This window comes from Octopus sinensis, linkage group LG15 (assembly GCF_006345805.1).
Source record: "Octopus sinensis linkage group LG15, ASM634580v1, whole genome shotgun sequence".
Classification (NCBI taxonomy): domain Eukaryota; kingdom Metazoa; phylum Mollusca; class Cephalopoda; order Octopoda; family Octopodidae; genus Octopus; species Octopus sinensis.
Window position 1 is genome coordinate 53,918,601 of NC_043011.1, and position 12,212 is coordinate 53,930,812.

The 12,212-nt window shown below is 40.1% G+C and overlaps 1 long non-coding RNA gene across 1 annotated transcript in view; it reads right to left on the reverse strand.

The window, feature by feature from the left end:
* Positions 1-8,788, reverse strand: part of LOC118766434 — a 17,328-nt gene extending 8,540 nt beyond the window's left edge. The window contains exon 1 of the long non-coding RNA XR_005002367.1: positions 8,608-8,788. This is a non-coding gene — a long non-coding RNA (uncharacterized LOC118766434). The remainder of the gene's footprint in view (positions 1-8,607) is intronic.
* Positions 8,789-12,212: the final 3,424 nt, after the last annotated feature.

Genomic DNA, 12,212 nt, shown 5'->3' on the forward strand with positions numbered 1-12,212 from the left:
ATACCTGTATACATGTATTCTTTTATATATATAAATAGATCTATATTTATGGATGTATATATATGTATAGTGCATACTTATATATGTGCAAACTATATATATATATATATATATATATATATATTATATATATATATATACCTGTCAATGTATGTAATGTATCAACAACACCTATGCACACATAACACACACATTTAATATATATACATAAGTGTATATTCAATTAGAAAAATACTGTCAGATGACCTGTGATCTATAGCTGTCCAGCTATGACCATCATGCCTCTTGTATTTTCAGTATGTGAATGGTCACATAATCAATGTGCCAGTCCAATTTTTGTCTTTTTTACCTCTTTTTTCAAAATAGCAAGGTATGATTAGAGTGAGATGTGATTGCTATTTCTAGCAAGTTGATCAACAGCATAGAAACTCTCTCATTAGTTTGAGACTGTTATTGGAGATCAGAAAGGTCACAAGACAGATTGAGAGGACACTTTGACATTGAATACATTCAGAATCCTAGATAGAATAAAACAGACCATGAAGATAACATTACAACATGTATAATACATTGCAAAGAAATGCGACCATTTGTGGATTAATATTTAGAATAAGATTAGTATAAAGAATTAGATTAACCTCCTCCTCCCCCTCCTCCTCCTCCTCATCATCATTATCATCATCATTTAGCGTCCACTTTCCATGCTAGCATGGGTTGGACAGTTCGACCGGGGTCTGGGAAGCCAGGAGGCTGCACCAAGGTTCCAGTCTTGATCTGGCAGTGATTCTACAGCTGGATGCTCTTCCTAACGCCAACCACTCCATGAGTGTAGTGGGTGCTTTTTACGTGCCACCGGCACAGATGCCAGGGGAGGCTGGCAGCGGTCAAGATCGGTTGGTTCTTTTTATGTGCCACCGGCACGGAAGCCAGTCAAGGTGGCGCTGGCATCGGCCACGATCGGATGGTGCATTTTACGTGCCACTGGCACAGGTATCACAACTACAATTTCCATTTGATTTTTTTATTTACTTTTTATTATTTCTTTCTTTATTATTTTTTTTCCTTATATTTCTGTTGAAAGACACTGCCTTGTTTCAAATAATTTTGAAAGTGCCACTATTAAACAGGTGAGCTGGCAGAATCGTTAGCATGCTAGGCAAAATGCTTGGTGGCATTTTGTCCGCTACATGTTCTGAGTTCAAATTCCGCTGAAGTCGATTTTTGCCTTTCATCCTTTTGGGGTCGATGAAATAGGTACCAGCTGTGCACTGGGCTCGATGTAATCAACTATGCTCCTCCCCCAGAATTTGAAACCAATATCAAACAAATTTTTGGAACATAAATTAATATAAAATGTTAATGGTTTTTAATTTTGATCACTTCAAAACAGAAAGCTTCTATTATTTAACCACGGGTAGCCTCAGGTGGGTTGGTATCAAGAGGGTTAAGCATAAGGTTCATTTCTTGTGCAAATTACTGTTGTGTAATCCAAGACGAGCTCTAATGGAACAAACCTATGATCCAAAGCCATCCAGCCTTGACCCTCACATCAGTTTTCTCTTTTTTACTTAGAAAGCAGTATATATTTGCAGGCCTGGCTGTGTGGTTAAGAAGCTTGCTTTGCCACTACATAATTTCAGGTTCAGTCCTACTCAGTTCTACCTTGAGTCGAGCATTGCCTTGTGAGTGAATTTGGTTGATAGAAACTGTGTGAAGCCCTTTGAATACACACACACACATGTATGCGTGTGTATATGAGTATATATATTTTTCTTCTACTTGTTTCAGTCATTTGACTGTGGCCATGCTGGGATACTGCCTTGAAGAGTTTTAGTCAAACAGATTGACTCTAGGACTTTTAAGTTTAGCACTTATTCTATTGGTGTCTTTTGTTGAACTGCTAAGTTATGGGGTTGTAAACACACCAACACCAGTTGTCAAGTGGTGGAGTGGGACAAAAACAGGCACAAAAGCACACACACACACACATTGATACAATAAGCTTCTTTCAGTTTCCATCTGCCAAATCCACTCACAAGACTTTGGTCAGCCTGAGACTATAGTAGAAGACACTTTCCCAAGGTGCCATGCAGTGGGACTGAACCCGGAACCATGTGGTTGGGAAGCAAGCTTCTTACCACACAGCCATACCTGCACCTGTGTACTTATAAGTGTGTGTGTGGTTTTTGGTGTGTGAGAGAGAGAGAGAGAGAGAGAGAGGAGACAGTGTGTGTGTATGTGTGTTTGGGTTTGTTCTTCACCACCACTTGCCAACTGGTGTTGGTTTGTTTATATCCCCATACTTTAGCAGTTCAGCAAAAGTGACCGATAGAATGAGTAGCAGACTTGAAAATAGGTTCAGAGGTTGATTCGTTCAACCAAACTCTTCAAGGCGGTGTCACCCTCACTCTCACGTGTTCACATAGCATCTGTTTGCTCCTCCCACATATCAGTTTGATATCTGTTTGTTTTCCTCCTACCTGTCAGTTTGATATCAATACGTCCCTCCTACCTGTCTATCTGATGTCTATTTAGTTTGCCTCCAATATATCAGTTTGATATCTTTTCCACTCCTCTTGCCTGTCTCTTTTGGTTATCTATTTGTTGCTGTCCCATCTGTCTGTTTGATATCTATTCCCAACTATGCACTTGATATCCATTCACTCCCTCCACCTCTCTGCTTGATTCTCTACATGTCTACTTGACATTAACATGCCCTACTTACTCACTTGACATCCACATTTCCATTTGACATTCACATGTCAACTTGACATCCACTCACACTATTTCTATATGTCAACTTGACTTCCATATACATTACATGTCCATTCGACATTCACGTTTCTGCATGTCCCTTTGACATCCATGCTTCTGCATGTCATTTTTGACATCCACATGTCCTACATGATTACTTCACACATTCAGGTCCATTTGTCATCCACTTACCCTACATACCCATTTGACATCCATGTGTAAAAAAGAAGGTAAAGTTACTTTCTCAAGTCATACAGACTCATAAGGTCAGTTTCCCAGTTTCATGATGTATATATTCCTCAACTGGACAGGGCACTGGTCAGTTGCAGGATTACACAGTTTTTCCAGCTGAATGGACTGGAGCAGTGAGAAATGAAGTGTTTGCTTGAAAACACAATGCATTGCCCAGTCCAGGAATTGAAACCACAATCTTATGATCATGAGTCCAAAACCCTAAGCCATGTGCCTTCACATGCTCTACATGTCTATTTGATGCATTCAGATCCATTTGTCATCCACTTACCCTACATGTCCATTTGACAGCCGCATATTGTACATCTTTGTCCTGTACATGACTTGAAACTGTGTCCAGTAGTGGAGCTCTGGTTTGGGAGTTGCAGGGCTTTGAGGAACGTGGAACCATCTCTGAGCCATGTTTGATTTAAGGTCTACTCTGATCCAGAGTAGTAGCACTTGTCAAGGTCTTAGTAATGGGTTTACTAGTATGTTATAGAAAAGACTCCAAACACAGATTCTCACTGCCTTGTGAATGCCTTGAGAAAAGAAAAAGCTAGAGAAGTCATCTGGACAGTATATCAATGAATGGAGTCTCAGATGGTCTGGTGTTTTGAGGTCTTGAAGATGAAGGTCCCAAGTAGTTCTATCAGATACTATTGTGCAAATCCTGCTTACTAAATTAAAGGGGAAATTTGTTTTGATGTGTTCGGATGGCATGAGCTAAAGAGGAAATATTGTTTCAAGTCCGTTGGTTTATGATAGATGTCAGTTATAATTTGGTTGTTGACTTTTTTTTATCATAGTCTCCAAAAATGGGAGCTGTTCTTTGCTATATTCCATTGTGAATTGAATGTTACTATTTATATCATTTAGTGTTGATTTGAAGACCAAAAGTTTGTCAATGGTCTCCTTCCAAATGATAAAACAGTCATCCAGGTATCTTTTCCAGCTTTCTCTTATGTAATGGTAAAATGGATAACCATGTTTTTGAAGTGACACTTCATATATGGTGAATTCAAAATAACCCATTATCAGGTTTGCCAGAACAGGGGCTGCTTTCGTTCCCATCGCAATTCTGCATTTTTGACGATAGTATGTGTCATCAAATGGGAAATAATTGTTCTGAGGTATAAATTTTGAAAATTCAACACTAAAGATCTTATTTATGCATTCCAAGTGTACTTCGAGGTACTTTTCCAACCAGAATTTGATTGCTTTTATTCCATAGTCATGTGGGATGTTGGTGTAAAGATTAATAACATCGAAGGAAACCAATAATGCCTCTTCATTAATTGTTTTTGGTAAGTGCTCCAGCATATCTAAATCATCTCTAATGAAACTTTTGATGTATTTCAGCAAGGGTTTCAGTTGGACATCTAGGAAATTGCTTAGGCGGTGGGTTTCACAGGCTGGTCCATTTATAATGGGTCTTAAAGTCAAGTCTGTGGTATTGAGCAGAATATTTGCTGTAGCCCATCTTTTATACTAAGACAAAACAATGTACATGATAACACTTTTAATCAGTTAAGATCAGGAGCCATGAGAGCCACTGCCTGGTACTGCATCTATTATTATTATTACTGAGCTTTGTAACTAAGGAAGAAGTCAACACTGTTTTCCCACCATTGCAGGGAATTTATTTCTTCCGACTCAGCTGTCTTTCCATAATTTTATAACACTTTCCAAAAGTTGTTGATCAGTATATTTAGTGAGTTCAGTGTGCATTTCTTCATCGGTCATTTTATATTTTTGTTCCTTATTCGATGCTCTGAGATTGAGTAACTCAATCACTATTTTCATTTTCTCTAGTGCTAATTTCTCCCTAAGATTCCTTTGCTGTTCGGGTTCTTCTGGGATTGGTTTGATTTGTAGCTTGCATGGCAGAATTAACCCCTTAGCATTCAGAATATTCTATCAAACATAATGCCTATTGATTCCCATTGATTTCAATTAATCATGCATTATCTCATATCTTCAAGATCTTGATGGTGTAATTACCTAATGTAGAATAACATTGTAGGGTAGGTGTGAGAGCCTGGATCTGGTCAGTTTGAACATAAAACAGATTAACTATTTTGGCCGGATGTGGCCGGTTTAAATACTAAAGGGTTAAAGGTGTTGAGTTAATCCATTTTTCATATATTTCTACCTTATTATTATTTTTTATCACATTCCAAAACGAAAATTTTCTAGCGTTAAGATTTTTGGACCAATTTTGGTTAATGCAACTTTTAATTAAATGTGCTGACATTGGTGTATTAGGTATTTTGGTGATGATTCTTTTTCAAAGTTATTTGTGAAAATTGAGTGCAATGTTGTGCATAGTTCATTCAAATTTTGACTAACCTTCTCAGCTGGCTGTCTTCTCTGTTCAATTTCAGTTTCTTCTCAGGTAAGGTAATTTAATCCATCGATTTTGTTAGACTATATATATATATATATATATAGGCGCAGGAGTGGCTGTGTGGTAAGTAGCTTGCTTACCAACCACATGGTTCTGGGTTCAGTCCCTCTGCGTGGCACCTTGGGCAAGTATCTTCTACTATAGCCTTGGGCCGACCAAAGCCTTGTGAGTGGATTTGATAGATGGAAACTGAAAAGAAGCCCATCATATATATGTATATATATGTGTGTGTTTGTGTGTCTGTGTTTGTCCCCACAAAATCGCTTGACAACTTACCCTCCATATCCATTTGACATCCACGTGCCCTACGTGTAAAAAAAAAAAGGTAAAGTTACCTTCTCAAGTCATACAGACTCAAAAGGCCAGTTTCTGAGTTTCATGATGTATATATTCCCCAACTGCACAGGACGCTGTTCTGTCGCAGGATTACTCAATTTTTTCCAGCTGAGTGAACTGGAGCAATGTGAAATGAAGTGCTTTGCTTGAAAACACAATGCATTGCCCAGTCCAGGAATTGAAACCACAATCTTACAATCATGAGTCCAACACTCTAAGCCATGTGCCTCTACATGCCCTACATGTCTATTCAATGCATGGAGTATGTTCAAATCCTACTCAGATCCCCTTTGCCATTTATTCTTCCAGGATTGATTAAAAAAAAGTTGCAGGAGTGGTTGTGTGGTAAGTAGCTTGCTTACCAACCACATGGTTACGGGTTCAGTCCCACTGCGTGGCACATTGGGCAAGTGTCTTCTACAATAGCCTCGGGCCGACCAAAGCCTCATGAGCGGATTTGGCCGACGGAAACTGAAAGAAGCCCATTGTATATATGTATATGAATATATATGTGTGTGTGTGCTTGTGTGTCTGTGTTTGTCCCTCCAACATCGCTTGGCAACCGATGCTGGTGTGCTTATGTCCCTGTGACTTAGCGGTTTGGCCAAAGAGACCGATAGAATAAGTACTAGTTTTACAAAGAATAAGTTCTGGGGTTCGATTTGCTCGACTAATGGTGGTGCTCCAGCATGGCCACAGTCAAATGACTGAAACAAGTAAAAGAGTAAAAGAGAGAGAGAGAGAGCAAAGAGAGTAAAAATAATAATGATGTTGACAAACAACGACGACAATGATGACGATTACAATGATGATGATGATGATGATGATGATGATGAAAATGACAGCAATGGCGGCAGCTGCAATAATGACAATGACTGCGATGATGACAATATTTATTGTTGTCTAGACAATTAAACTTAGCTTTATAGCATATGTTTTATTAAGATCTGTATCTTCATTATGTTTCACTCAGTCCAATCTCTGAACATTATCAGGTATCTTATTTAATGCTTTCAACATATTGTCAGTTCCTGCATTGTTGCTGTTATCGCTGCTGCTGCTGTTGTTGTTGTTGTTGTCGTCGTTGTTGTTGTTGTTGTATAGTTCCATGGGATTTATCAACCTTTACTCAAGCAAATCAACCGCGCAATGATTCATTATGTCATCACTCAATGTTGACACTCGTGCACACATCTTCAATCATATGCTTCTCGGACCTCATTGAAAATTCTCAACAGACCACCACAATTACTCAGTCTGCTAGCTAGAAATAGCAGCCAAATCTTCCTTGAATTACGTCCTACTTTCTTAAAAGTGGAAAGACATACTGGACAATGCAGTCCTAGATATATATTATCTGAAAAAGAAAAAACAAAAAGACAAAAAAAAAAGACAAAAGAAAAGACTAGATGGTCACAACTGGAACATCTTGAACATAGCCCTGTTCAATCAGGGCCAAAGTGAAACACAAATATAATAACAGCAGCAACCAATAGCAATAACAATAAAAACAGATTTCACTGGAAGGGAGAGTAGGTGATGGGTGGCAGAAGATAGGGAATCTAATGCCTTGAGCTATTACACTATGTGCTTTATCTCCAATCTACTGCCTCGCTGTCTATTGAATCATAATATTGTCTAAATTACACAATATATTCAACACAGTATGGTTTATCAGACAAGAACACACACACACACACACATACACACACAAACACTTGCACATTCTCTCTCCGTTTCTCTCACTCTCTGTCTACACTCTCTTTCTCTCTCTCATAATTTGGTTTCTAATAACATATTTAAATGGTTATCTCAATATTTCTACAACAGTAGAGAGGGAGAGAGAGAGATATCTATTGATATCTATTGATCTACAGAGCTTATATCGTTCTGATATCAAATTATGTTGATCCATACAGCTATAAAACAGACGCAACAGATTGTTCTCGAGATCAATAACTAAACATATCCAGTTAATAATCGAAAGATAATCAGTAGAGTTTGGAGGAAGACTAATGGAGAATCAATTCAGACAAAAACACGTAAAGTGGTGGTGGTAGAGGTGGTGACAGTGGCAGTGGCAGTTCTGGTGGTGGTGGTGGTGGTGGAGGGTTTAAATTGATGGTGGGGGAGGCATGAGGAGAGAATAATTCCATCAATTTGGGCAATGACCTTTGACCTGGTAATGACAGGTAATTTCATGTGTCTATAAACTTTATAGCTGGAAGGATACGTATAATAGAAGACTATAAATGATAAGGTTCTTTATGTCTACAATACAGAGGAAATATCATTTCAAAATATATCTAATAACATGTCTGTGTATATAATGTTATATGTGTAAGTTATAGGAATACGCAACTCACAGATACATACGTGCATTGATATATACTTATACAGATATCTTTTACTTGTTTCAGTCATTTGACTGCGGCCATGCTGGAGCACCACCTTTAGTCCAGCAAATCGACCCCGGGACTTATTCTTTGTAAGCCCAGTACTTATTCTATCGGTCTCTTTTGCCAAACTGCTAAGTTACGGGGATGTAAACACACCAGCATTGGTTGTCAAGCAATGCTAGGGGAACAAACACAGACACACAAACATATACACACACACTTATATATATATACATATATACGACAGGCTTCTTTCAGTTTCCGTCTACCAAATCCACTCACAAGGCATTAGTCAGCCCGGGGCTATAGCAGAAGACACTTGCCCAAGATGCCACGCAGTGGGACTGAACCCGGAACCATGTGGTTGGTTAGCAAGCTACTTACCGCACAGCCACTCCTGCGCCTATACACACACACACACACACACACAAACACACACACATAAGTATGCATGTATGTTTGTTTATATATATACACCACCACCAACCTCCTCCTCCACACCTCCACGTCGTCGTCTCCGCTGTCCAGCTGCTCCTCCACAGCCTCATCACTGCAACAATAGCAATCACAGAACCTACAGAGCTGTATGGCGGGGCCGGGCGTACAGCAGCCCCTGTCGCTGTTGACCAGCTCGGACGTCGCCTCAACGACCCTCCTCACCACCCAGCCACCCTCTTCCCCCAGTCCGACGCACTCCGTCATCTCTGCCAGCGCACACTCTCCGCAACACTCTGCGGCGGGGTCACCGTCGAGCACGCCTGCCGAGAATGGCCGACCCGTGTCGTAAAAGGTTGTGCTTATGTCCGTGACCTCTGGTGGGGGGGGGGGTCAGTTGTGATTGCTGCGTAAAAGAGAAACACAAACAGTAATATTAATAATTATAATAATGGGCAACTCCAACATGAACAAATTTAAAGAATGTCTGCCTGTCTGTCTCCATATTCTCTTGTCTTTCTCTATTTTCATCCCTTCCTGAATTCTCTTTTATCTCCTACTCTATTCTAATCCCTCTGTGTAAACTATCTGGGGTAAAAAGGACCTATGGACTGTTTAGTGGTTATTTTATATATATAAACATATATATAAAACTGTTGACCACCACATCAGACAGACTGTCCATGTAATAGGTTGCAATCGACCTACCCTCTTTACTCCTTCCATTCCATCTCTCTGCTGCCCTGCTTTTCAATCTCCCCTCCTCACATTGAGCGAACCCACCCCCCATGTACCCCAACTAATTGTTTTTGTTTATTTTCCTCCCACCCCCTGTCTTTTCCACCTCCCAAATTCACCACACACACCTCCAAAAACAAAAAAAAAATGGCGACAATAAGAACAATGTTACATGACAAGAATCACCATGGTAACAACATCAACTGCTACAAGATGAAACCAACAAGATTAAAGTCTAAAGACTAAAATATGTTTCTTCCTCTTTTAAAAGAATTGTCTTGGAAAAAAAACACATACACAAATATATATATATATACATATATATATATATTAGGTAGTGGGTAGTGATTTTCTTCACTACTTAAGGGAGTGTCGACCCTGCCTGACACGAGTTCCGGGTTCAGCGGGCTCCGGCAGACAGTACCCGGTGTGGGCCCCTATCCAGAGTAACAGAAAGGAGACAACCTTCAAAGAAATCCGGAGTGGAGCCCCTTAGGCAGTTTAGTGTTCGATTTGACACTCTTCCGGCAACTCCTGCAACCAAGCTGGTGCCAAGCATAATGCTCTGCACACCTTTGGACTACGTCAGCAAGGTCGAGAGAGGAATCCTGATGATTGGGCTGCCCAGGATTTTCTTACGTCTAGCCCAGGCCTGCGCAAAACTGGAGAGGAGATTGGAGAGGACATCAAATGTAAAAACCAGACTGGATTAGTTTATGCGCAACTCCATTGTCTCCCGAGATAAAAGGATGCCAACAACAATATATATATATATTGGTAGAAAACGGTAAGATAACAAAAGAAAGAAAGAGACCTCAATATTATGTAAATAGAGGAATTTATCTGTAAATATAATATGTGACAACTATCTGGTAACCACATATTATATTTACATATATATATATATATATATATATATACACCGTATTTTAATGTGTATAAGGAATATATGTATGTATATATATATATTATATATATATATATATATATATATATATATATATATGTATGTATATATATATATATATATATATATATATATATATATATATGTGGCAGATGCTCTGGATGTGGCAGATGCTCTGGAGCATTGACCTCCGAAAATCTGCAGAAAACAACTTCCGTCACTTTCCGGGGGAAAAAACTAGAAGTAGTTGATAGCTTCCGCTATCTAGGTGACCAAGTCAGTAGTTGGGGTGGGTGCGCTGAAAGTGTAACTGCTAGAATAAGAATAGCCTGGGCAAAGTTTAGGGAGCTCTTACCTCTGCTGGTGACTAAGGCCTCTCGCTCAGAGTAAAAGGCAGACTGTATGATGCATGTGTACGAACAGCTATGCTACATGGCAGTGAAACATGGGCCGTGACTGCTGAGGACATGCGTAAGCTCGTGAGGAACGAAGCCAGTATGCTCCGATGGATGTGTAATGTCAGTGTACTTACTCGACAGAGCGTTAGTACCTTGAGAGAAATGTTTACCTAAGAAGCATCAGTTGTTGTGTGCAAGAGAGACGATTGCGCTGGTATGGTCATGTGGCGAGAATGGATGAAGATAGGTGTGTGAGAAAGTGCCAATCCCTAGCAGTTGAGGGAACCCGTGGAAGAGGTAGACCCAGGAAAACCTGGGACGAGGTGGTGAAGCACGACCTTCGGATGTTAGGTCTCACCATGGAAATGACTAGAGACCGAGACCTATGGAAGTATGCTGTGCGTGAGAAGACCGGCAAGACTAGTGAAGCCATAATCCGTGGCCCCTACCTGGGACGTAGTCAGTCCACCTGTGCATACCTTCCTTCTTGTGACACTTGTGAAGACCTGTTGAGGCAAGTGAGAATCGAATCAAATCAAATCAAATCGAACCAAATCAAAATAGATGAACATCAATGGAATTTGTATCCTTGTGGTACCAGTGCTGGTGGCACATAAGAAAACCATCCGAACGTGACCGTAGCCAGTACCGCAACGACTGGCCTCCGTGCTGAGGGCATGTAACAAACACCATCCGAGCGTGGCCGTCCGCCAGCCTCGTCTGGCACCTGTGTCGGTGACACATAAGAAAACACCATCCGAGCGTGGCCGTCAGCCAGCCTCGTCTGGCACCTGTGTCGGTGGCACATAAAAAAACACCATCCGAGCATGGCCGTCTGCCAGCCTCGTCTGGCACCTGTGTCGGTGGCACATAAAATCACCCACTACACTCTCGGAGTGGTTGGTGTTAGGAAGGGCATCCAGCTGTAGAAACACTGCCAGATCTGACTGGCCTGGTGCAGCCTTCGGGCTGCCAGACCCCAGTTGAACCGTCCACCCATGCTAGCATGGAAAGCGGACGTTAAACGATGATGATGATGATGATGATGATATATATATATATATATATATATATATATATATATATATATATATATATATATATATGTATATATATATATAATGTATATATAATATATATATATATATATATATATATATATAATATATATATATATATTAAATATATATATGGATCAAAACGGTATAAGTCAAATTCGTTGGTACTCTTGAGTTTCAAGTGTGTTACTAGTTGTTGGCCATTTTGAATTTGAATAGCAGAAGTTGATTATTATTACTGTTAAGGTTGGCTGTGATTGGTCAAGGAAGGTCACATGGTGTTGTGGTTTGATGTTAGTATATGGGTAACAGTTAGTTGGAAAATACCGCATGGCGAACAGAGAATTGACCACATGGAGAACAGGAAATAGACCACGTGGCAATGAGGAAATCAGTCAGGTTGCTGGGGGGGGGGGGGAGAAGAGGTGGCATGTGCTGAGGCTAGATTCTGGCATGTAACTAATATTATCCTTGGAGCCTCTGGTAGCTAGAGCTTGGTTGTAGTAACAGGGCAAGCAGCATCAAAGATCTCTTTGCTTGAAGACA